This window comes from Macaca thibetana, chromosome 11 (assembly GCF_024542745.1).
Source record: "Macaca thibetana thibetana isolate TM-01 chromosome 11, ASM2454274v1, whole genome shotgun sequence".
NCBI classification, from domain to species: Eukaryota; Metazoa; Chordata; class Mammalia; order Primates; family Cercopithecidae; genus Macaca; species Macaca thibetana.
In genome coordinates this window covers 104,177,912-104,202,709 of record NC_065588.1, presented here as the reverse complement: position 1 = coordinate 104,202,709, position 24,798 = coordinate 104,177,912, and the positions used below count along the sequence as shown (strand labels likewise).

At 41.7% G+C, this 24,798-nt stretch overlaps 1 protein-coding gene and 1 long non-coding RNA gene across 6 annotated transcripts in view; one reads left to right on the top strand and one right to left on the bottom strand.

Annotated features, from left to right (window-relative positions):
- The window catches only part of ISCU (iron-sulfur cluster assembly enzyme), a 627,706-nt gene that overhangs the window by 478,123 nt on the left and 124,785 nt on the right, over positions 1-24,798 (bottom strand). The window contains exon 1 of one of the 5 annotated variants that reach the window (XM_050749908.1): positions 3,004-3,007. The exons of the other annotated variants lie outside the window; for them this stretch is intronic. The gene's annotated coding sequence lies outside the window, so the exon portion shown is untranslated. Of the gene's footprint in view, positions 1-3,003; positions 3,008-24,798 lie in introns of those variants that run through there. 5 annotated transcript variants of the gene reach the window in all.
- LOC126931545 (uncharacterized) lies at positions 12,147-24,392 on the top strand. The gene is made up of 4 exons (XR_007717881.1): positions 12,147-12,178; positions 19,859-19,942; positions 22,327-22,464; positions 24,090-24,392. It is a non-coding gene; the product is annotated as an uncharacterized LOC126931545 (long non-coding RNA).

Genomic DNA, 24,798 nt, shown 5'->3' with positions numbered 1-24,798 from the left:
GTTTTTAATTACCTTGAGAGTTTTGAGGAGCACTGGTCAGGTATTTTGTAGAATGTCCCTCCATTAGGATTTATCTGATTTTTTTTAATGGATTGACTCAGGTTATGGTCCTGTAGGAGTAAGACCAGAGAGGTAACTGGAATTTTCATCACATTATATCAAGGGTACATACTAACAGCATGACTTATGACTATTGGTATTGGCCTTGATAACCTGGCTAAGGTAGTCTTTGTCAGGTATCTCCAACCCACACCAAAAGAGTGGGGAGTTATGCTCTCCCTCTTTGAGGGCAGAGCATCTAGGTAAATTGTTTGAAATTAGGTTGCATGAGAGATTATTCTCTTCTCCCCCATTCATTAAGCTATTCAGTCACTTATTTGTATCAGTATACACTCAGAGATATATGATTTATACCTTGAGTTATAACTCAATTCTTTGTTTATTTATCTTTTTCCAATTATTTCAGCTTTGGCCATTGGAAGCTCTTTCAGTTGGCTTCTGAGCTTCTTTGATATACACTCATCATTTGTTTTAGCACATCCTTGCAATCTGGCACTATAAAATGCTCCAGGCTCATCTTGTGCTTTTACTGCCCCAGTCATTGAAACAGCTATTTCTCCAAGTAGCTCTGGTTCCTTTTATTGGAGAATGGTATTAGTAACCAAGATCTGGGCATTAGGTGTTTTTGTTGCTATAGGAATGCTTCTAGGCCCTCTAGGCTGGCATATTTTCTTATGATCTGTGAATACACTAACCTGTGTAAATACACATATCTATAAATATTTCTCTATGTAACCATCTGTATCCATACTAAGCTAAATGTTGAGTTCATACTGATGTCCCCAGCTCTGATTCATTGCCACATGGATCATCTAGCTTCCTGCCCTGGCTTATCTGTAAACTCCCACTCCAACAGTGAGAAACATGACTTTCACCAACTTATATCCATTTACTTAATTCTTCAACTCTAGTATGCATGTATAGCAGTATCAGAATTGTTAACCTGTATTTCTGTGGGAAACAACTTCATCAACTAGAGTACAGTCTTTATGTACAGTTCCTTCTCCCTTTTGTCTTCCAGACTCCATTTATTTCCAAAGTTATGTCAGCACCTCCCCTCACACTCTCTTCAATGTGGTTGTTTCAGGCATTTGCAATACAGTTAGATTCTTTGTCATAGTCTGCATTACCTCCTGGGATCCCAGCTCCTTAAATGATTTTTTAAAATTGCATTCATTAAGGTTCACTCTTTGTGCTTGAAAGTTCTACAGGTTTTGATAAATGCTTAATGTCTTGCATTCACCATTACAGTATGATGCAGAATTTCATTACTTTCTTAAAAATCCATTTGCTCCACCTACTCATCCCTATACCCTCTCTCTAAATCCCTAGCATCAACTGCTCATTTTACTCTCTCTTGAGTTTTGTCTTTCCCAGAATGGGTGATGATGTTTTCAAGTGCTAATATTTATTAAATAGTATCACTGAGATTATGAAGAAATAGGCCTCTGTTATGCTACATGTTGCAGTTTGCTCATTCATGGCCTAAATATCTTTTTTTAAAAAAGGAAAAGGGGTGCCTATTTTTTATTTTTAATCCAGCAAGTTCCACATCTAAAAGTTTACCAAAAGTAAATCATTCTGAATGAGTACAATGATTTGGTATGAGGATGTCTATGGCAGTATTTTTTTATTATCATGAAATTATCCATCAATTCAATAAATATTTAGTGTGTGCTTACCATGTGCTGTTCACTATTTTAGGCACTGGAGATTATAACTCAACAAGAAAAGACAAAAATTCCTGCCTTCAAAAATCCAATATACCTCATATAACTTGTATCCTAGTAATTAAAGACAGGCACACATAAATGCATACATGCATGTATATGTGCACACACACACATACATATTCTGATGATGGTAGGAGTAGGAAGAAAATAAATCAGGGAAGGTCATTAGGCAATGCCTCTGTGGTTGGCAGGGTGATTTACCTCACTGCCCATGGAGTCCTTTGGGGATTAGAGAAACTCAAGGTGTCCTGAGCTACTTCTGGTGGCTAATGTGAAAAGTATAAAGGACAAAATTATTTCCGAGAATCTCCTGGCAGAGAGTTGTAGTGAGGTTGTGAGCATTTGATGAGACAGAGAAGGAGGAAGGGGTGAGAGTTTTATGAGGAGCATACAGGTCTCCTGAGGCACACTCCTCACCCCTGCCAGTGCTGACTAAAGCAGAGGACAGGGTATTTATCTGGAACATACAGAACTTTGGGGGTTCCTCTTGGCTGCAGAAAAACACCAACCAGCCATTAAAAACAATGTGTTGATAAATACTTAATATGAAAAAATATTCATAATATATTTTACATGAGTAAAAAGCAACTAAAGACTGTATATACATTATGGGAATATTTTGGTCACATAAAATGTAAATACTTCTGTATATATAAACGTACAGAAAACATGAAATAGAATGTTGTCTCTGGGTAATGGGATTAAAAATATTTTTAAAATTGCCTCTTTTCCTTATACTCATGTAACAAATATGCACATGTACCCCCTGAATCTAAAGTAAAATAAAATTTTAAGAAAGCACCTTGATTTTTCGATCTATAAATATGGCACACCACTTCATTTCTTTAATTCTTTATTAAGCTCTTTCAGCAATACTATGATTTTATTTTTACTTTAACATTATTGGAAGTCTTTGGTTAAGTTCATTCCTAACTTTTCTGTGCTCATTAACACCAGTGTAAATAGAATTAATTAATTTCAGTTTCTAATAGTTTGTAGCAAGTATATACAATTTATTTTTGTATATTTTGCATATTAACATGGAATTCTATATTCACTTTGTATTTCCTATGATTATTTGTAGATTTTATAAATACTATGCAGGGAAATAATCACATCATTTACAAATAGATTTTACTTAACTCATTCCTTTTCATCAGCATGCTTTTTATTAATATTTTTTCTTTTTGCCTTCTTAGATGATTATGGTCCCCAGTAAAATGTTAAATAGAAGTGGTCCAGCTTGTCCTTGTTTTGCTAGTAAGGGGAGAACATTCAATATTCAATTATTAAGTATGGCATTACCTAAGATATTTTATTGATGTCCCTTTTCAGATTGAGGAAAGTACATTCTCCTCCTAGTTTTCTGAGAGTTTTTCTAAATATTGCATATGAAAATTGTTTTGTTCAATGCTTTTCTTAAAATTTTATGTTTTTTTCCCGTTAATCTGATAATATCATGAGTTACAATTTTATTTATTTATTTATTTATTATTATTTTTTTTCTTGAGACAGAGTCTTGCTCTGTCTGTCACCCAGGCTGGAGTGCAGTGGTGCAACCTCGGCTCACTACAAGCTCTGCCTCCCAGGTTCACGCCATTCTCCTGCCTCAGCCTCCTGAGTAGCTGGGACTACAGGCGCCCGCCACCATGCCCAGCTAATTTCTTTTGTATTTTTAGTAGAGAAGAGGTTTCACCATGTTAGCCAGGATGGGTCTCGATCTCCTGACCTTGTGATCTGCCCGCCTCAGTCTCCCAAAGTGCTGGGAATACAGGCGTGAGCCACTGAGCCCAGCCTTTATTTTTTATTTCTAAGGAAGTTCCCATTAGTCATTGTATTAGGTTGTTCTTGCATTGCTATAAAGAAATACCTGAGGCCGGGTAGTTTATAAAGAAAAGAGAATTAATTGGCTCATGGTTCTGCAGGCTGTACAGGAAGCATGGTGCTGGCATCTGCTTGGCTTCTGAGGAGGCCTCAGGGAGATTTTCCTCATTGTGGGAGGTGAAGCAGGAGCAGGTATCTCATGTGGTCAGAGCAGGAGCAAAAGAGAGAGTGGGAGGTGCCAAAAACATTTAAACAACCTGGTCTCATGTGAACTCACTCATCACCAAGGGGATGGTGCTAAGCCATTTATGAGAAATCCACTCCCACGATCCAAACACCTCCCACCATGTCCCACCTCCAATACTGAGGATTATATTTCAACGTGAAATGGGGCAGGGACACAGATCCAAACCATATCAGTCATGTAATATCCTTCATATATGTGCCCCCAAAACACACACAGCTGAATATGATTTAATACTTGATTAATGATTTTTCTGCCTAATTTAATAAGGGATGGCTCATTTTAATTTTATTTTAGCATCAATTTCTTCATTATCAGTGTCATGGTAGCCTCATGAAAATAATAAAAGGTAGTTAGACTTTTAAAATTTTTCTTTTTTTACTTATCTGTGTTTTCTTAAGTTTCTACAGTCAAAATTTATATTGCTTTTGTAATCATAAGGGAAAAAGTGAGAACAACAGAAAATAATGTAGAAATGGATGTTAAAACTATCTTCAGTAAGAATCAATCATGATATCTAGAGAGATAAATTACCACTTCCCAAGAATACTGCCTCCAACCTATAGGGAGTGCCTTGCACCTCTGCCTTCCCTTGCAGCTGGGGATCAAGGCACAAACCCTTTCCAATCCTGAGATACCACGCTTGCTTCTCTGAATTTTATCTGTGGCTTTCTCTCGTGTTTGGTGGGACTTTGGAAGCAGGAGTGTGGATGAGAGTGGACTCTTCAACCTAGACTTAAGAATTTCACAGAGGCAGACAGAAAGGGGTTTCTCCCACTTACCACAAACACCTCTAAGTCTCTCACCCTGGCTCATTGGACTAGAGAGCATCATGGTGACAATTTCCTCCAGCATAAGACCTGGTACTCAAAGGTTTTCTGTTCTGAGTGAGCAAAAAGTGGTGCCAACCTTGATGAGGACAGAGAGTGAGTAAAAGGCAACATCACCTAGGACATCAGAGTGGAGCTAACGTGTTTGGTATAAAAATTGGCTGCAGTACATCCCTAAACACCTTTCTCACGCTAGAGCATTTACCAAGCATCACTTCATTCACTCCCATACCATCACCCATGCCTGGGAATCAGAGGTGAATCAGATGTGGATCTAGCCCTCAGAAATCTCCATATCCAGGAAGGGATGTAAATCATAGGCACATATCATCTTAGTACCAGGCAGACATTAAAAAACAACAGAAGAAAGCAGTTGAGAAAACAGAACGTTTACTTCCAGCTGGGCTGGGAGCCCCAGGGAAGATTTGTGAACTCTATGCAAAATGAACTCCAGGAAACTGCCTAGGAAGGACCTACTCTGAGGGCAAAAGCATGGGGAGTGAGTAAAATGAGAAACAACTCTATGAATATGAGGCTAGTTTTCTGACATCATTGTATTTCACTTTTTGAAATAGAAATATACATAATTTTTTCTAACATAAAAAAGTATTTTATGCTCATACTAAAATAGCCACATATATTCCAGTGTGGGGCTATCATGCAATTTATTCAACAGCTCTCATTGGTTAGTCAAGTGGATTGCTTTTAAGTTTTCATGATTAGAAGTGACCCTATGATGAATACATGTATTTAGACTTTGTCCAATTTTATTTTAGGATAAATTTCTGGGAGGAAAATTGTTTGATTGAAGTGCATATATTTCAAAGTTTTTAATATATACTGCACAATTTTCCTACCTGGACCAATTTACATTCAAAGGCATGAGAGTGGCCATGTGTCCACAATTGCCTAATTATATATTATCATTCTTTTTAATCTGCTTGCTCTGTGAAATGATGCCATGGAAGCTCATAAGCCAAATGATATAAACTAGTCTGTCACCATTTTATTTTGTCTTTTCCCCTTCATTGAGCTCAGTGGCTCAAATGAAAACCTCTGAAATCCTCCATGCACCACACCTAGAAATGTCCCTGTACTCTTTTCCCAGTGTCAACTTGAGAGCAGATGGCTTATAAGCTCACTCTAAAAGCGACATTTTCTTTATCTTTCTCAGGTCAGGTTTTGAAAACCTGGGCTGCAGGGGAGGAGGCCTATGTTGTGGTAGAGAGATGACCTGGTTCTTAAGAATGAATATTTTATTCATACCCCTGGTGTGCATCAGCATTTCCGCAACTGTCTCTGTCTCTGCTTGGCATGGATCACTTAGAACCTCCAAGGCAGACCTCTGCTATAAGCACCCTTGTCACTCTGGGGACCCATCCCATTTCCCAGCCATTTGTGAGCCAATGTCTCCATAATGCAGGGGTGGCAGGATAATGGGAAGTCCTTAGATCTTGAGAGAACCGACTTGGGTGGTGTTTAACAAAGAATGTCTCTATAATGCTTAGTTCCAAGTCTCCTTATGTGCTGGGGAAACCAGGCTGATTAAGGAGGAAAAGTGAGGGGAGACATCCACATGAGGTCATACAGCAATCACCCTTCCTAAAACCTTATCACCCGAGTCCTCTGTTGGAACTCACTGCCTCCCCCGTGGCAAACTCCTGATTCTAAATCTCAGCACACTGTGCATCTCATGCAGAGGGTTGTTTATGATGTTACATTATCAAGCTTTTAAAAGTCCAGATGGCTCCAGTTGTGGGGGGTCTATGGGCCATAAAACTGTCATCCTCACAACTCAAGCCTCTCTTGTGGTAATGATGTAATCTGTTTGCAGAAAAAGGCCCCAGTCCAGGCTGTCACTAGAGCAGTCACCTCTGATGGAGGCACAACCAGGGATAGGGAGTGTTCATGATAGTTCTATTCTGAGCTGTGAAAAGCAACTTTCCTTTGACTGTGTTCTCTAGCACATAAGGGCCCAATGTATTAGAGAAATGCAGGAATCAGACCTCTGTACCCACCTCATCTCCTACTTCTCTTCAAGCACAACTGCAGAACTTCTTCCCCCTATGAGCTCTTGAGTGTGCATTTACACTTCAGGGAATGTCCTCTCTTACTTTTGTCTTTAAAACCCTTTAGAACTGTAGGTACAAATCTCAGCTCTGAGGTTGTCTAACTGACTCAGGACAAGTCATTTCATCTATATGATCATTTATTTCCTCATCTCTCAAATGGTGTCAGTAATAGATCCAGCCTCATAGGATTGCTTCAAGGATTAAGCAAATAATCCTCATGGGCTGAGGTTGAGGACATTTTGGCTATAACAGAAACCCACTCAGACTAATTAAAGCAGAAAAAAGCAGGGTGAGGATTTGCTCAGAAAGGGCACAAACCCAGTCTTAGGATGCAAAATAAGTCACATCATGTATAAATTTTCAGTCACTCACTCCAGACCCCCACATGCAGGAAGTTCAACATGTTCCTCCTAAAATCCCACTTGCACACTCACTTGGTGCTGGCCAACACTTCTGAACAGTTTGTGGGTCCCGGGGCAGAATGTTCACAGGCAGCAGATTTCCCCAGAAGACAGCAGAGGATGGAGTCCAAGCAAGACCACTGCTGTGCTTGGCTAACTTTTGGGCTGCGGTGAAGACGGCTGTGATGTGGCCTGGTCAGCAGCATTGCAGGTCTGGACTGGACTTTGAATAAACCATTTCCTGGATGTCAGGAGAGGAGTGCTCCACTCCCACATACCAAATTGCAGTGCTTAGCCTCAGCTTTCCAGTCATATCCCACTTCCCAAGATCTGGAGTAGGTTCCATGAGGTCAGGAAACATGCCTATCTTAGGTATCGCTGTGTGCCCAGTATCTGAAACATGGGCCTGGTACAAAGAAGTCATTATATGTTAAGTAGATGGATGGATATGTGGGTAGGTAGGTGGATGGATGGATGGATGGATGGATAGATAGAGAGACAGACAGAGATGGATGGATTGACGGATGGACAAATCATAGTGTGAAATATCAGCTCCAAATCATGGTTAAGAAATGCTATAAATGAGTACCTTTGGTAAATTACCATTTTGGAATAGGTAGGTATGTGATGTTTTTAAAATAGAACAAGTAAACCAACATTTTAAAAATCATAGGCTAAGAATTTGCTGGTTGCATGAATTTGTCATCTTCACTTGCATTATGCAGCAATCACAAGCATGCATGTAAACATATTTATAAAGACAGTCTCTAAATACATGGATGCAATTTCTATTGATGCCTCTGGAATAGAATTAGGTCAAAGGCCACTGGGAAAGGATTGAGAGCAAGCATTTACTGAGTGTCCACCAAGAGTCAAGTTGTTTAGTTAAATGCTACCCTGTCAGATCCTTTCTCAACTCTGTGCAGAGGGCATCACCATCCCCGTTTTTCAGGTGGAGGAACTGATGTGCGATGAGGCTACACATGTCCTGCTTGGGGACACACAGCTAGTAGGTGGCAGACTAGCTTTGAATTCAGTTTTGCTCAGTCCCAAATCCCATGCTGTCACCATTTCCCTACATGACCTGGCCGGAAGAGGGCCTATGGTAGGAAAAAAATGGGGTGAACATTGTTTAAGGATTAAATCTTGTAAGTCCTGTTATCTCCTTCATCCCACAGCAATTCTGTAAGGGAGGAACTATACTGTTATTACTAATGCCTCGAAGGTGGGGAAACCGAGATTTAGAGCTAAATGCCACTTCCAAGGTCATTGGAATCAGGAAAGCTCTTTGAGGCCGATTGGATTTCTTGTCTATATGACCCTGGCAAAGGCAGACAATAGACTGAGGCCCTCGCAGGCTTGCTCAGTGCCCTAAATTCCTTCACTACACTCTACTTGGAGTCACAGCTTTTTGACTCTGGTTAAAATGCAAATCATACCTGGAAGGGATAACACAGAAAGTCATTATCAGCCTGGAACAAAGCCAGATGACGTTCATGTCCAAATTCCATTCTCAATACTTTTGGGTTTTTTTTTTAATAACTTAAAAAACATTTTTGGGGAACAATTCATGTTCATTGTAGGAGTTTAGAAAATGCAGAGAGGCAGAAGAAAATAAAAGAATAAAGGAAAGAAAACAATCACCTGAAATCTCCCTGAAGTAGTCATCTTTTCCTGTTGCATCTAGTAATAGTACTCAAATTTTGCAATTTTGCCCTGAGAAACCATATATCCCCCACTCTCCACCCAACTCATTAAGGTAGGGCTTATTCCATGCCGGTACCTTAATGGAGTAGAAGAGCATGTGACCCAGAAATGGCCAATCAGAGCATCACAGCCCTGGCCACAATGATTGGCTCATGGCAGGGTATGCTACCAATTCTAGCCAATAAGGGCTCTGCCCAAATCTTTCAATGGACTCATTTGGAAATATTTTTTTTTCCTCTTCCTAACTGCAAAGAGGATGGGAGCAGATAGTGGCCATTCTTGACCTAGTCTGTGGAAAGCTTACCTGAGAATAAAGCCAGTTCCACAGAGCAGTTGAGGCATGTGTAGTAGTAGAATTTTGATATTGTCTGAGTGTCTGGATCCAACTATACCTGAAGCCAGTGCACTTAGACTTTTCAGGTAGTAAATTGAATTATGTACAATTGCCAGTATTTGACAATTTTGAAAGTGGTGATTTAATATGGTTTAACTCAATACACGAGAAAACAAATTTCCTTTCCTACTTAAGTAAGTTGCAATTGAGTTTCTGACTCCTGCAACTGAAAGAATCTGGTTCAATACATCTATCACCCAAATAAAATCAACATTCACAATCTGGTAGGTCTCCTCCCATACTTATTTGTGTCTGTGTGTGTGTATGTTTGTGTTATATAATATAATCATAGTTCCTTTTGTAATATGCTATCATATAGCACTTTGTATTAATAATTAATGATTTATGACAATTTAATTTCACTTATTATTTATGTAATTAGTTGTTCAAAATCCTCCTTCTATGGCCTGAAAGTTTCATGAGAACAATGCTTTATTCTAGCCAAATACATTGTCAGCCCCCTAGTAGGTGCTCAATAAATGTTTGTTGACTATACTAATATGCAGATATACTAAAAAAATGGAATTCAGTTCCAGAGAATGGTTTAGAGAAAAGCCAACCCACAGCCAGGCATATAGCTACTGAATTCTATAAAAGTAAGACATATTGTCCCATTAGAGTAGGGCCCAGAGGTAGAACAAGCATTGAAACCTGGGCATCTGCATTAAAATACAAATGATACACTAGTAGACAGTGGCAGTTTTCATAGAAGACTGGCAACTGCTCATCAGCCTTCTTAACAAGTTGGCATGGGGTGGAAGTTGGGGAGCACAGAAAAGAGATCTAATAGTGAGACCCATGCTTTGAAACCCATAGAAAGAGGTTAAGCAGAAGGTTTTTGATGCATCTATTGTATGTTCATCGCTCAGACCGCCGGTCCATGATACATTAGTATCTCCTCAAGGTGGTCCAGCAAAATGCAGGGAAGACATGAAAGGCAATCAGTCAATCAATCATGCCACTACAATTCTCATAGGCTCATGGATTATCAGAACATGGAGATATGTTGTTGTTGTTGGCCTGTTGTTATGGTAATTATCATCAACCTTCACATCAACAGCCTAAGAGTGGCTGATATGTATTGCCTGGCAAGGTGCTAAGAGGTCCTCGTGCATTGTCTCATTTTGTTCTTGCAACACCCCTATGAGATAGCTACTATTAGGTACCCACTTTAGAGAGGAGGAAGCTGAGGCTTAATGCAGTGAAGACACTTGCCCAGTGGCACATAGTTGGGAAGTGGCAGAGCTAGGATTTGAATCCAAGGTCTTCCAACTTTTCCCGCTCTGGTTTTCTAGGTGATCTCATCCACTCCACTCATTGTATAAGTGAGGAAGATAAGCCTCTGAAAAGTAGTCGTTCTGAGGTGGGAAAGAGATGCCAAACAACTGTTAGAAGCTTTACACAATTACACCTAAACATCGAACCTTTGCCTTTTCAGAAATGATCCTAAGCAGAGGATGGGGAGGGCCCTGATGCAAAGGGATCCAGATGGGGTTGACCAGAAGATACTTGCTGACATTTACATCACATGAAGGTATTGATTGCAAGGGCAGCCCAGGGCAGCCATGCTGGAGGGTTTAGGTGATGTGGTCCATGACAATCCACCTTGGAGAAGTTCCCACTCAGACCCACACCAGAGCGTACATGAAGATGTACACTACCATCATGCAGTCTGCAGTGGTAGCAAGCTGAAGCCCTCCAGGTTTCTGTCCCTAAATACTTGGATGATTAAAATATGGGGAACACACACCAGGGAGTACCATGTGGCAGTCCTAGATGTATGAATGACAGCATGAGTGGATCTTAAAACCACAGTGCCATGAAGAAAATAATAGACAGGATGAAATCCACAGCACAGTATCATTTAGGTAAATGAAAAACTCATGCACCCGAAACCTTTCCCAGAAACAAATACAAATAAAAAGATATACATCAAACAGATTAGGTTGGCTGCCTGTGGGGCGTGTATGAGAGGAGAAGGGAGAAGGGGAGAATGAGGCATGAAGATCAATGGGAATAAATGAATGGATGAATGGCACACGGGAGATGCTTGCAGACAATAATGTGAATGTGGCATAAGCCAAGGAGTATGAGTGCCTCAAGCCTCAGCATTCCAGATCTGAAAAAGTAAAGAAACACAAAGACAAAATCACTCAGCTAGGCTTGTGAGTAAAATTAAGTCATAGCATAAGGAATCCAGCATTTTAAAAACACCTACTGTGTATCAGACACTGTTGCTAGGGACTTTCTCTGTGTCATCTCATTTACTATTCAACAGAACATTAGGAAGAAATTAGCATTTGTTTCGCAAATCAGGGAAATGGAACGGAGAGTTGAGGCTGGAGGAGAGTAGTCCTCATCCAGGTTGTCAGAACCCAAACGAATTTGTTTTCAGATTTTCCAGAATAGACATTCCACAGTCTATTTTCTGGGAGCAAATGGAAAGGCATCATTAGTTGCTAGTAAGAGAAAAATTATGACAATTCTGTAGGATGGCCTCGTTATTTTAAAAACAAGTGTGTTGAGTGACTTTTCATATAGAAAAGAGGCTGGAAGGATCTGTGTCTAGGTTTTAGCAGGAAGGCCCCTGGGAGCAGGGGTGCATCTGTGCTGGCCAGCCTTGTCTGCTGCTGTGCACCCATTCGGGGCTGACCCACAGGAAAGCTCAACATATTCACACAAATTAATCTCCGGATGGTGAAGTGCCTTTTCTCTGTGCCTTCGTGTACTATCTGCATTTTTAAAAAGAGCACAGATTACTTTTATAATCAAAAAGGAACAATAAAGCTTTTTCTGTTTGGAAGGAAAACGTTTGTTTAATAAGAATGAGCAGAGGGATTCTGAGGCCAGTTATGTCTGAGAATCCCGTCTCCCATGGCAACAACAGTATGTGTATTCTCAGAGAACCCATGAGTAAGTCTTGAGTGCCTACTCTATACGTGGTTCATGGCAGAGGGCTCAGAAGAAAAAGGCAATTTGGGGAAGGAATGGTTACCAGCAGAGCCCACGGAGTAGCGTGTGATCCTGGGCAAGTTATTTGATCTCACTGAGCCTCTGATTCCTCACTGCAAGATGGGCACAGTACTAGCCATGAAGGTTAGCCTATGCCTAGCACTGAGCAGGGGTCCATATGTAATAATATTGCTATCATGGATGGGGGTGGGAGAAGCACCTTAGCTGGTGGGAACAGCAAGGGCAAAGATACGGAGGGAGGACTGCACTGGGTACTGCAGGGCCTTTGTTTTCAGGTTTCCTCTTTTAGGAAATCAGAGCTGGGGCAACAGGTTCCTTGTTCTTCCCCAGCCTCCTCTGGAACTGTACTAGAGGAATCTGATTGCTAGTTTTAAAAGGCAGTAAAGAATCATTAGGGCCAGTTTCATCAGTGCAGTGCTCTGTGTGCTGGGAAAAGATGAGGAGTAACAGCACAGCCCAGGGCTTCCAGACCATGGCCCCAAACCAGGTGATTAAAGATGCAGAAATGGGATTCCAGATGTAGAAAAAGAAGAAGCTGCCTGAGGAGAGGGGGCCAGCTCTATGGATACAAAAGTCCTGAGAAGGCCGGGCGCGGTGGCTCAAGCCTGTAATCCCAGCACTTTGGGAGGCCGAGGCGGGTGGATCACGAGGTCAGGAGATCGAGACTATCCTGGCTAACATGGTGAAACCCCGTCTCTACTAAAAATACAAAAAACTAGCCGGGCGTGGTGGCGAGCGCCTGTAGTCTCAGCTACTTGGGAGGCTGAGGCGGGAGAATGGCGTGAACCCGGAAGGCGGAGCTTGCAGTGAGCCGAGATCACACCACTGCACTCCAGCCTGGGAGACACAGCGAGACTCTGTCTCAAAAAAAAAAAAAAAAAAAAAAAAGTCCTGAGAATACACAGACCCTACATATGCACCTATGAGTTTCTGGTAGAAGTACAGGTCCTGGATATTACACACACACACACACACACACACACACACACACACACACCACTTAATAAGCTCCATTCGAAATTAATTTCTCTCACCCAAATCAAATCTGAAATGAAACACCAGATTGCCCATCCACAATTCACCATCTCTTTTGCTCTTGCCTTTGAGGTAACACAAATATCCATAATATACAGAGTGATTACTAGGTACCAGACACTGTGCTAAAGTCTTTATGGGAATTTGGCCGTGTCCTCTTTCCCAACAGCAGGTCTTAATTAGGGTCGGGATGGGTCATAAGGACAGGAAACAACATAACAGTGGCTTAAGGAAGAAAGGAGTTTATTTCTCCACAATGTTAAACAAGTTTAGGACAGTTGGCCCAGGACATATGTCAATGACTGCAGCTCCTTCTTTCTTGAGGTTCTGCCATCCTCAGCATGCAGCTTTCTCCTTGTGGCCCAACAGCTGCTTGAGCTCTTGCATCACAACCACATTCCAACCAGCAGGAAGGAGGAAGGGACAAAGAAAAGCTCCCTTCTCTTGTCACTGCACTCCAGTCTGGGCAACAGAGCGAGACTCCGTCTCAAAAAAATAAAAATAAAATAAAATAAAGGCTCCCTTTTCTCTTTTAGGATCCTTCTAGGCATCTGCACATGATACTTTCGCTTATATCTCTCCACCAGAATGTAGTCACAATGCCTACTTCTAATAGGAGGGAGTGTTAGAAAATGAAGTTTTTACTCCAGGTGAACGTGGAATTAAAAAGTTAAAAGTAAGGGGAAAAAATGAGAAGAATGGCTATTGGATGCAAGGAGGATGACTATGGTCTTGGCCACAGTGCCACTACTATTAACAATAATCCTGCTTTTCAGATGAGGAACCTGAGGCTCTAAGAGGGGAAGTGACTTGTCACAGGTGACCATGATGGTACATGGTACCATATGATGACGGTATGATGGCACATGGCAGATGGTATGGTACCATATGATGATGGTGATGGTATGATGGTACATGGAAGATAGTATGATGGTACATGGCACAGCCAGGAGTTGAACCAATGTTTCTTTGGCCCTGAGCCACTGGGTCTTTTGAAAGCTATATAAAAAGTTCTTTTGTGGTAATTTGTGAGATTTTGGTGCACCCATCACCTGAGCAGTATACACTGAACCCAATTTGTAGTCATTGATCCCTCACCCATTTCCCACTCTTTCCCCTTGAGTCCCCAAAATCCATTGTGTCATTCTTATGCCTTTGCATCCTCATAGCTTAGCTCCCACTTATGAATGAGAGCATACAATGTTTGGTTTTCCATTCCTGAGGTATCTGTAACTGATATATATATATATATATATATATATATATATATATACACACACACACACACACACACACACACACACACACACACACACACACACACATACATACACACACACACGAAATATATATATATATATATATATATATATATATATATATATATATATCACAGTTTATTTATCCACTCGTTGATTGACGATTGATGGGCATTTGGGCTGGTTCCACATTTTTGCAATTACAAATTGTGAATCTCCACACTGTTTTCCACAGTGGTTGTATTAGTTTACACTCCCACCAGCAGTGTCCACCTGTTTCCCAAAAACCAATGGAAATAAAAAATTTTAAATAAAAATAAAAAGGACATATTGACAGTCAAAGATAATAAATAAATAAAATAGTCAAATTCATGAAATCGAAGACTAGAATGGTGGCTACCAGGGGCTGAGGGCTGGGGAAAATAGGAAGTTATTGATAAACAGGCACGAAGTATCAGTTATGTAAAATGAACAAGAACTAAAGATCTACTGCACGACATTATGCCTATACTCAACAATAATGTATTGTACACTTCAAACTGTACACTCAACACACTCAACTCATGTTGAGTGTTCTGACCACAACAAATTTTTTAAATGGAAAAAAATGAAATCCACATAAAAGATACAGAGGAGAAATTCCATGAACACGCGGAGACACACCTACAAACTCACAGGCTTCAGGGCTTAAAAATCATATGCAGGGTTTCACAGCAAAGTCATTTTGACAACTGAATCCAGATTCCCAGGAAACACTTGTTTCTGTTGAAGCTGTGACAGAGCCTTAATTACAATAGCCTAAAGAATATGCTGCACTTACAGGATATGGGGAGCAGGCTATGAATTCCTTTTAGAAAGTCCCTTCCTCCCCAAGGTAAACCAGGCAGGGAGGAGGTTTACACCAGCTCCAGAAGGACACCTGGATGTCCCTCTCCAAGGTGGTGGCAGCGGTGTGCTGTACGGGTCATTTGTCCTCTGCCCTCTCTCATGTGAGGATGTGCAAATAATCACAGTTATTTGAATTGCCTTATTATTTGAATTGCAAGGAGAAAACAAAATCCTGCCAATGAGTGGGTGAGGAAGGTCACCTCCAAGGTGAAACTCCCCCTGTTCAGTGTTGAGATGAGGGTCCCATGATGCCCTGAGAGCTTCCTGCAAGTGCCCATGGGACTAGGGCCTTCCCCTTTCTTTGCCCCCTAACCACTGGTGCGAATTACTCCCTAGGAGAGGAAATGCAAATGATAGCTATCATAGCTAATCCAGTTGACATGCAAGTATCTGACAACACTAGTATCTCCTTACATGCCTGCATCACAGAGGGTCATACATCATCCCCATTTTACAGCAGAGAAAACAAAGGCTTAAAGCCAAAAGTGAAATAGTGCAACCTGTTTGGAACTCTGTTTGCCAGTTTATAATAAATTAATACATACTCTTACCATACAACCTAACCATTCTACTCCGAGGTATTTATCTAAAAGAAACAAAAACATACCTGTGCAAAAAAGATTTGTACAGCCAACACCACCAATGTCCATTAACAAGAGAATGGGTAAAAAATATGTCTCCACACAGTGAAACACCACTTATCAGTAAAAAGGAATGAACACTGACCTTGGCAAGAGCATGGCAGAATCTCAGGGAAATTATACTCCAAGGAAGAAGCTAGACACAGAAGAGCACATACTCTAGGATTCCATCCATTCAAAGTTCAAGAACAGGCAAAGTGACTAGAAGGTGATAGAAATTAGAACAGCTGCCCTGCAGGGGAACGGTTACTGGATGAGAAGGTGTACAAGGGAAGCTTCTGGAGATGGTTTATATAAGTTGATCTGGTGATACTTCCAGGGGTGTTTATTTGGCAAAATTAATTGAGCTGTAGACTTAAGATTTGTGCATTTTGTTGTGTGAAAATTATGCCTTGAGTGCTGGAGGAAAAAGACTCACCCTGTTACAGGTGGAAAATGACTGAGCTACGCCATTGTCCAATGGCCAGTAAGTATGGCCACTGCCTCTTTTTAAAGGATTGGGAAGACTCTGTCCGGGTCAAAGGTGTTTCTGAGTGTTCTCCTTGGGCCAGGTCCTGTGCTTAGGGTTGGGGTAAAGATGGACACAGTCCTGTCCTGATGAAGCATTTGTCCTGGGACAGGGACAAGCATTCATCCCAGGGCCACATGGGGAAGTAGGAGCAGGGACAGTCGATGCTCCTTGGAGGGGACTGAGTCCAGATCTCCTGGAGGAAGAGGGAGCAAGTTGCAAAGAAATACGGGAGGAAGAAACATGATGTAGGGATTAGGTTGCTTCAGGTTGGGCAGAGACCCATACTATGGAAAGAGAAAATGTGGTCTGTATGGGAAGGGGACTGTCAGTAATGCAGTCCTCCTGGAGCTTAGAGTAGAGATAGAAAGTGATCGTTAATGAAAGTGGCTTTCACTTATGCACAACTTACTCTGTGCCTACCCGCTGTTCATATATCAACTCATTAAATCTTCCCAAGGGCCCTTTGCAGTAGATTGTCTCCATTTAACAGATGATGAAATTGAGATTCAGAGAGAAGTCACATAGCTGCCAGGTCACATAGCCGGTGAGTGGCAGAGAAGATTTTAACCCAGGTCAGCTGGGTCGAGAATCCACTCTTGCAGTCCTTCTGTTCAGCTAACGAGGTGGAGGGGGCCAGGTTGTGAAGGCCCTAATCAGCCTTTTTACAGTTTCATCCTGTGGACGAAAGGAGTTAGCTGTTCTGTGAGCTTCAGTTTCCTCACCTGTAAATATAGACATTAATATTTTCTGTCTCAGGGGAGTGTTAATGGGGCTTAAAGTGGATGAAGAGCATCAAGCAACCAGCAAAAGGCATGATTAGTATTATGCCATCATATATATTAGCTGTCATTATTCTAAGTCTAGCTGATCATCTAACTGCTAACACACGAGGACCTACTGTGCACAGGCACTCTGCTAAGAGTTTGCATGAATTACCTCTTTGATCCTCACAGCCTGTGTGTTAGGGGACATTATTATTGCATATCCCACAAAGGAAGTAAGAGAAGACAAATGTCTAAGATAATGCTGTTAATCAACACCAGTGAAAGGTTGCAGCCCAGAGAATCAAGCTCTGGAGTGCATGCTCCAACCCTGCCCCCTTCCATATGGCAGCCGTTCACTACACGTGGCTACTGAGCGCTGAAACAAGGGTCCAAATTGAGATGTGCTGTGAGTATGAAATATATACCCGATTTTGAAGACGTTGAGAGATCTCATTCATATTTTTTATTACATATTGAACATTTTTTACTACATGTGAACATGATAATATTTGGATGTACTGGGTCAAAGGCAAGATGTGATTAAAATTAATTTCACTGGTTTCTTTTTACTTTTTAAAAAATGTGGCTGGGTATATATCCAGGGGAATGTAAATTGTTCTATCAGAAAGACACATGCCCATGAATGTTCATTGTAGCACTATTCACAATAGCAAAGACATGGAATCAACCTAGATGCCCATCAATGACAGACTGGAGAAAGAAAATGTGGTACATATACACCATGGAATACTATGTAGCCATAAAAAGAACGAGATAGTGTCTTTTGCAGGAACATGGATGGAGCTGGAGGCCATTATCCTTAGCAGACTAACGCAGGAACAGAAAACCAAATATCACATGTTCTCATGTACAAGTGGGAGCTAAAGGATGAGAACTCATGAACACAAAGAGAACAACAGACACTGGGATCTACTTGAGGGTGGAGGGTGGAAGGAGGGAGAGGAGCAGAAAAGATAACTATTGGGTACCAAGCTTAATGCCTGGGTGATGAAATACTCTGTACAATAAAACCCCATGGCATGAGTTCACCTATGTAACAAACCTTCGCATGTACCCCTGAACCCAAAATAAAAGCTTAAAAAGAGAAAAAAAGAAAAGAATTGGAAAGCTCATAAAAACAGAATACAAAATTAGTATGTGGTAAATAATTACAGGAACTGAAGAAATAAAAGAATCACAAAAGACTTATTTGATCAATTCAATGTAAATAAATTTGAAATAAATTTTAAACTTTCAAAAACAATGTGGCTGCCAGAAAATTGTACGTTGCAGGTGAGGTGGGCATTCTATTTCTGCTGGGCAGTGCCACCCTACACTGTGCTGCTTTTCTCCTTCTGTGGGGTGAACCATACATTGGCCTCCCAGCCTGTCCACATGGGGTCTTTCAAAGTCGCTGCATTTGAACTTCAGTTTATGTGTTGATGAGTTAACTGCTTCGTCCCTCACGCCTTAGTGTGTTTGTGTGGGGGGTGCATGCTCCTGTGTCCCCTTCAAAGGCATTTCCTGCCAGGTTTTCTCTTCACCATTTTTAACATCATGACATACAGACAGTGGGAAAAGGCAGAGGGTCCCCCACGCAAACACAGCATCACAGCCTCCCATGCCCTCCCCTGCTGGCTGCTCCATCTGATAGCCCATGAGCCCTGCAGTTCCAGGTTGTAGCCCACGGCAAGGTTATTGAAGCTGAGATCAGCTGTCCTCTCTCTCCTAGGGAAAATAAAAATATTCTAATTAAAGCTGGGTAAGCCCTGGGAACAATAGTGCTGGCGCCGGGGCTGATGAATGTAATTCAGTTTGGAGCGTGAAGAGCAGGACTCTAGGCTCTTGCTGTTACCAAGCCATTTGGAGGGCAAAAATGATCCAAAAATGGATTTAAAAAATGCAGTCCAACACATAGGAGGGTAGAGGTGGGGACCTGAACTGCAGGACAGAAAGAGTCCTATTCCATCTGAAGCCAGAGGCAGCAGAGAACAGATGAGGTCATGGGACTCGGGGGCCCAGATATACCTGGCTCCACCAAACTGCAATTTCTGTATCTGGGGCAGGGGGTCATTTTTGTACCCCACCTCTTGGGCCCTCACGAAGACTGAATAAGGTAAAGTAGGCAAAGTGCTTGGATGGGGGCTCAATTAAACGGAAGCCATTCTTCTTTATTTTTGTTCCTCCCACAACCCACATTTTGACATTGAACCTCACCAATTCGAATGTTCTCAGCAGATGCCTGGAATTGCAGACAGATCCCTAGTTCCTGGGATGACATCCTTGGAAAGCTATGAGGAAAGTCATAGGGAGAGGCTACAACAAGGCTTACTGTACTTACCTGTGATCACATCTAAAAATAATCATTGCAACTAGGTAGATAAAGTATTTTTATGCCAACAGCTGGCTACTGAATAGAAGGAAAGTTACAAAGACCTGGATGCCAAATCTCCAAAGGTTTTAGAGAAAAGTCAGAATTAGTTCTGTATTAGACAAAAAGAATAATTTATGTTTTCTTCCAGGGTGTGGAGTCGGGAAGGGAGATTAAAAAGAAAAGAGAGAGGAGAGGAAGAGAAAATCTAGCAAGATGGCAAGAGCTGGAGCTGGTGAGTTTGAGCGAGTTGAAAGCGAGTTTGAGTCACCCCCTGACTACCACCCACCCTAAAGAGTGTCGATCAGGGGACATTTGAAAAGCCGTGATACCTAACGTTCCATCTGGAAATTGTCTGCATTAAAGCAATGTTAACCCCTCCTCTGTCTTCTACCACCACTCCTGAAATCTGCAGAAAATTCTCCTACCCTCAAAAAGGAGTCATGTAATTGGATGTCTTTCTATTTTTTAAAACAATAAGATTCAAGCAAGAAGCTGGGTTTCGTGTCTGGACTGATGTGGAGCTACAAAGTGGGGAAGCAAGAACCATGGAAACACGGCTTCTTCAGAGAACTGACAGAAATCTGGAGGAGGGCTCTAAAATGCTCAGGCCACTGCTGAGCTAGCATTATGTGAAGACTTCTTCCCATTGCCCCCCACCAAAATCCTTCTTTAAAGCAGACATTCCAGAGACTTGGGGTCCTTGCTCTTGGTTGGTGGCCAGCTCTGCATCATTTTGGATCCTTTCTATTAGAAACAAAAATGCACAGATAGAGTCTAACTGAAAAAGCAAGGAGAAAGGAAACTGGAAAGTTACTGGGAAGCTCCCAGAATTGAAACATGAGCTAAGCCACAGGACTCAGGAAGGCTAGTGACCAAGCAGTGACAGGTCTTCAGCAGCAGGATGGTGGGCTGTCCGAAGGACAAATAAATCAACTATTCTTGTATCTACCCAAGATTCAAATTTTCAAAGAAGAGACTGAGGACCTAGCTTGGGTTACATGGCTACCCCAGCAGTCAGAAGAGGGCTAGGGATGTGTGTCTGGCATGGCATAAAGAGGTGAAGGGAAAGTTCCCTAAAAAATGCAGTCTAGGCTGGGTGTGGTGGCTCATGCCTGTGATCCTAGTGCTTTTGGATGCCAAGGCAGGAGGATCACTTGAAGCAAGAGGATCACTCTGAGACCAGCCTAGGCAACAGTAAGATCCTGTCTCTACCAAAAAAAAAAAAAAAAAAAGTTTTAAGATAGCCAGATGTGGGCCAGGTGCAGTGGCTCATGACTGTAATTCCAGCACTTTGGCAGGCCAAGGTGGGCGAATCACGAGGTCAGGAGTTCAAGACCAGCCTGGCCAATACGGTGAAACCCTGTCTCTACTAAAAATACAAAAATTAGCAGGGCATGCTGGCATATGCCTGTAGTCCCAGCTACTCGGGAGGCTGAGGCAGAAGAATTGCTTGACCCCAGGAGGTGGAGGTTGCAGTGAGCTAAGATCAGGCCACTGCACTCCAGCCTGGGAGAGAGAGTGAGATTCCCTCTAAAAAAAAAAAAAAAAAAAAAAAAAAAAAGCCAGGTGTGGTGGTGCACACCTGTAGTCCTAGCTACTCAGGAGGCTGAAGTGGGAGAACCGCTTGAGCCCAGGAGCTTGAGGCTGCGGTGAGCTATGATCATACCACTGCACTCCAGCCTTTCAGCCTGGGCAACAGAACAAGATCCTCTTGAGTCTTTAATAAAAGGGGGCAGGGGTAATCTAGAATAAGGAGAGAGAAGATACTAGGCATGTGTGTGCATGTGTGTGCACACATGCACATGTGCACACAAACACACACACAGATGCTCATTTCATCCCACCCCTTTACTACCCACACCTGCTGTTCTCGTACATACAAACTGACATCACAATGCAATTATTCTACATACAACCACAAACACATGCATGCTTCCTCAGTGAGAAAAAGGCAAATAAAGCAGTATATTTATCTGGAAATATGACTTTTAGGAATAAGGGTAACAGTTTCAGAGACCTATGAAAATGTCACAAAGAGGGTGAGTGGGAAGAGTTTGGGGGCTGGCTTTCAGATTAAAACAGGCACTCCACTCTAACCCTGGGCAAAATAGCCCCAGGGTGGTGGTTACTCAGACTACATGCTCCTTGGTGTTTGGCTGTCACAGTGGCTACATCAGAGAGGAAGTGATGTCACCCAGTGGGACTTTGGCCCTTGGAAGACACTATCATGTGGTACTTAAATCTCACTGACTGAAGGAAGAATTTTACCTGAGCTTGCAAATACCCTACCTGCCCAAGTGTCCTGACATGCTCGAGATCCTTAAATTAAGCCAATGAAAAAGAACAAGCATAGAGTAGCAGTGACGAATATAGGCTTGGAATGAGGTAGAGCTAGGTTCAGATCTGGGCTGGTTTGCTTTTTCCCAGTTACACAGCTTTGGTAAGGGCTTAACCATTCAGACCTTAGTTTTCTCATCTGTGAAATGGGTTAATGTCTACTTTTAGTGATGTTCTGAGGAATAAATGAACTAATGCATGCAACATGCTCAGAACAGTACCTGGCATGTAATAAAGGCTCCATAAATGTAAACTATGATTATTGTCTCTTCCTGACAGGTGAGGAAACTGAAACTCAGGAAAGAAAACATTAGCTTGTCCGGGAGAGCACAGCGGTTCATCAAAATTCACAAAGAAAAAGCATATAGAAAGAAAAAGACTAGACCAGCATCACTCAATTGAAATATAATTAGAGTGGTGAGTGATTTTAGATTTCCTTATAGCCATATTTTTTTAAAAAAAGAATAGGTGAAATCAATTTTAATAACATATTTTATTTAATCTGATACATCCCAGATAGTATCATTTCAGCATATGACCACTATGAAAACTTAAATTTCAGTAGTTTGCATTCATTATTTCCTAGTAGCCACACTTTTTCTCCATCTTTTCAAGATGTTTTCTAAACTTTTAATTTTATGTGCAGGCTTTGTTACAGAGGTAAATTTGCATCACGGGGGTTTGTTGTACAGATTATTTCATCTCCCAGGTATTAAGCCTAGTACCCTTTATTCATTTTCCCTGATCCTCTCCCTTCTCCTGCTCTCCACCCTCTGATAGGCCCCAGTGTGTGTTGTTCCTCTCTTTGTGTCCCTATGTTCTCATCATTTAGCTCCCACTTATACGTGAAAACATGCAGTATTTGGTTTTCTGTTCCTGTGTTAGTTTGGTAAAGATAATGGCCTCCAGCTCCATCCATGTCTCTGCAAAGGACACAATCTTGTTCTTTTTTATAGTAGCCACATTTCAAAAGATAAAACTAAACAGGCAAAATTAATTCTGTTCATATGTTTTACTTAACCCAATTTGTCCCAAGTATAATTTCAATATGCAATTCATGTGAAAAAGTATTGATGAGTTCTTTCACCTTCCTTTCATTCATGCTACATTGCTGGAATTGGGACTTTCACACTTACAGCACATCTTAATTTAGACCTGCTGCGCTTCAACTGCACACTAAACACAGGAGGCTGCCATTGTGAAAAGGGCAGTAGCAGATGATCAGATTCTCAGTGTTCCCAGTAGCCCCACAAGGTATCAACAGCTGCATTTTGTAGATGAGGAAATGATGCCTGCGAGGTTAAGTGACTCTCCCAAGGTCACACAGCTAGAAAGAGCAGAGCTGGGTTTGGGCTGTCTGACTTTTTGCAGTAAGTCCCTGCAGGTCCTTTTGCCTCTTTGGGACCCCCACGACCATCTCAGGGTTGTCCACCCCCACCAAACATCGATTATCACCATGATATATGGCCCTCCTGCCAGGCAGCCCTGGAGACATAATTAATTTCTTTCTGCTGGTGGAGGCCTGCCTGGACACCCTCACCTCCCCACACCACCTCTGCTTCTAGCTGAGTCAATCGATTCCCAGCTCGTCAATGGTGCTGAGGAGTAACCTGCAGCTGCAGTTAGATTCGCGTCATCAGGCACTTGCTCAGAGCAGCCCATCTGACACTTTTGTTGGGTCGGGAGCATCATATTTCAGTGTCTATTTCCACCCCAGATTCTTGTTCCTGAATGGGCTAGGGTGGATATAGGATTCCCTGCTTTATGTATTACAGCAGGCCCATGCTCCTTCCCGGTAAGAGGAAATCTACTGATTGGAGTGCAACTAATTATCTGGCCTGAAAGGGATCATTTGTCAACCAACCAGCACTTACTGAGCTCCATCTGTGTGCTCAGCTCTCAGTGGGATAGTACTACTGATAATAATACCAGTAACTACAACAACAATAATAATAACTAACATGTAGTTAGCCCTTTCTATGTTTCAGGTACTGCTGTAGCATGTTGTTAGGATAGATGTTATTATAACTTCCATTTGACAGGAGAGGAAACTGAGGCTCAGAAAAGTGAAGAGACTTTCCCAAGGCTACACGTTTGAGAAGGATAACTCTGGGATTCAATCCGAAGCAGCCTGGCTGCACTCAAGAACTCATTGCCTTGTTGAAGAGGCAACATACATATTCAAGAAAAATGCGATGAACAACAGAAGAGAGAAAGCAGTAAGGGCTATTATTTCTGGACTACTAATATTAATATCATAGCAAATACTTAATGAAAAACTCATGATGTGCCAGGCTGCATTCCAAAAGCTTATGAGATATGTACTGCATTCTAAAAGCTTTATGTACTATATCTTATTAAATCTTCACAAAACCCAAGACATAGATACTGTTACCATCTTATTTTATAGATGAGGAATTTGAGGCTTAGCAGGGTAAAATGACGGGGACAAGGTCATAACAACGTAACCCCAATGAATAGATGAATGATTCTGTTGTGATTTATATTTAGTTCATAGCTGATTCTTTGCCCCAAATCCCCCAGGGGTTATAAGGTGCGGGTGACACCCCAAGAGAGATATCTGAGCTGCAGAAAGCTGGCATTAAGTTGGGCATTCCTAACAGGCACAGCATCAGTGGCTCAGGGCATTTTATGTGCTTTCAGAGGAGAGGATCCATGACTTTCATCAGATCCTCAGAAAAATTCAGACCACTGCTTTAAAGGATTGTTTGAAGAGAGAACAGGGGTTCC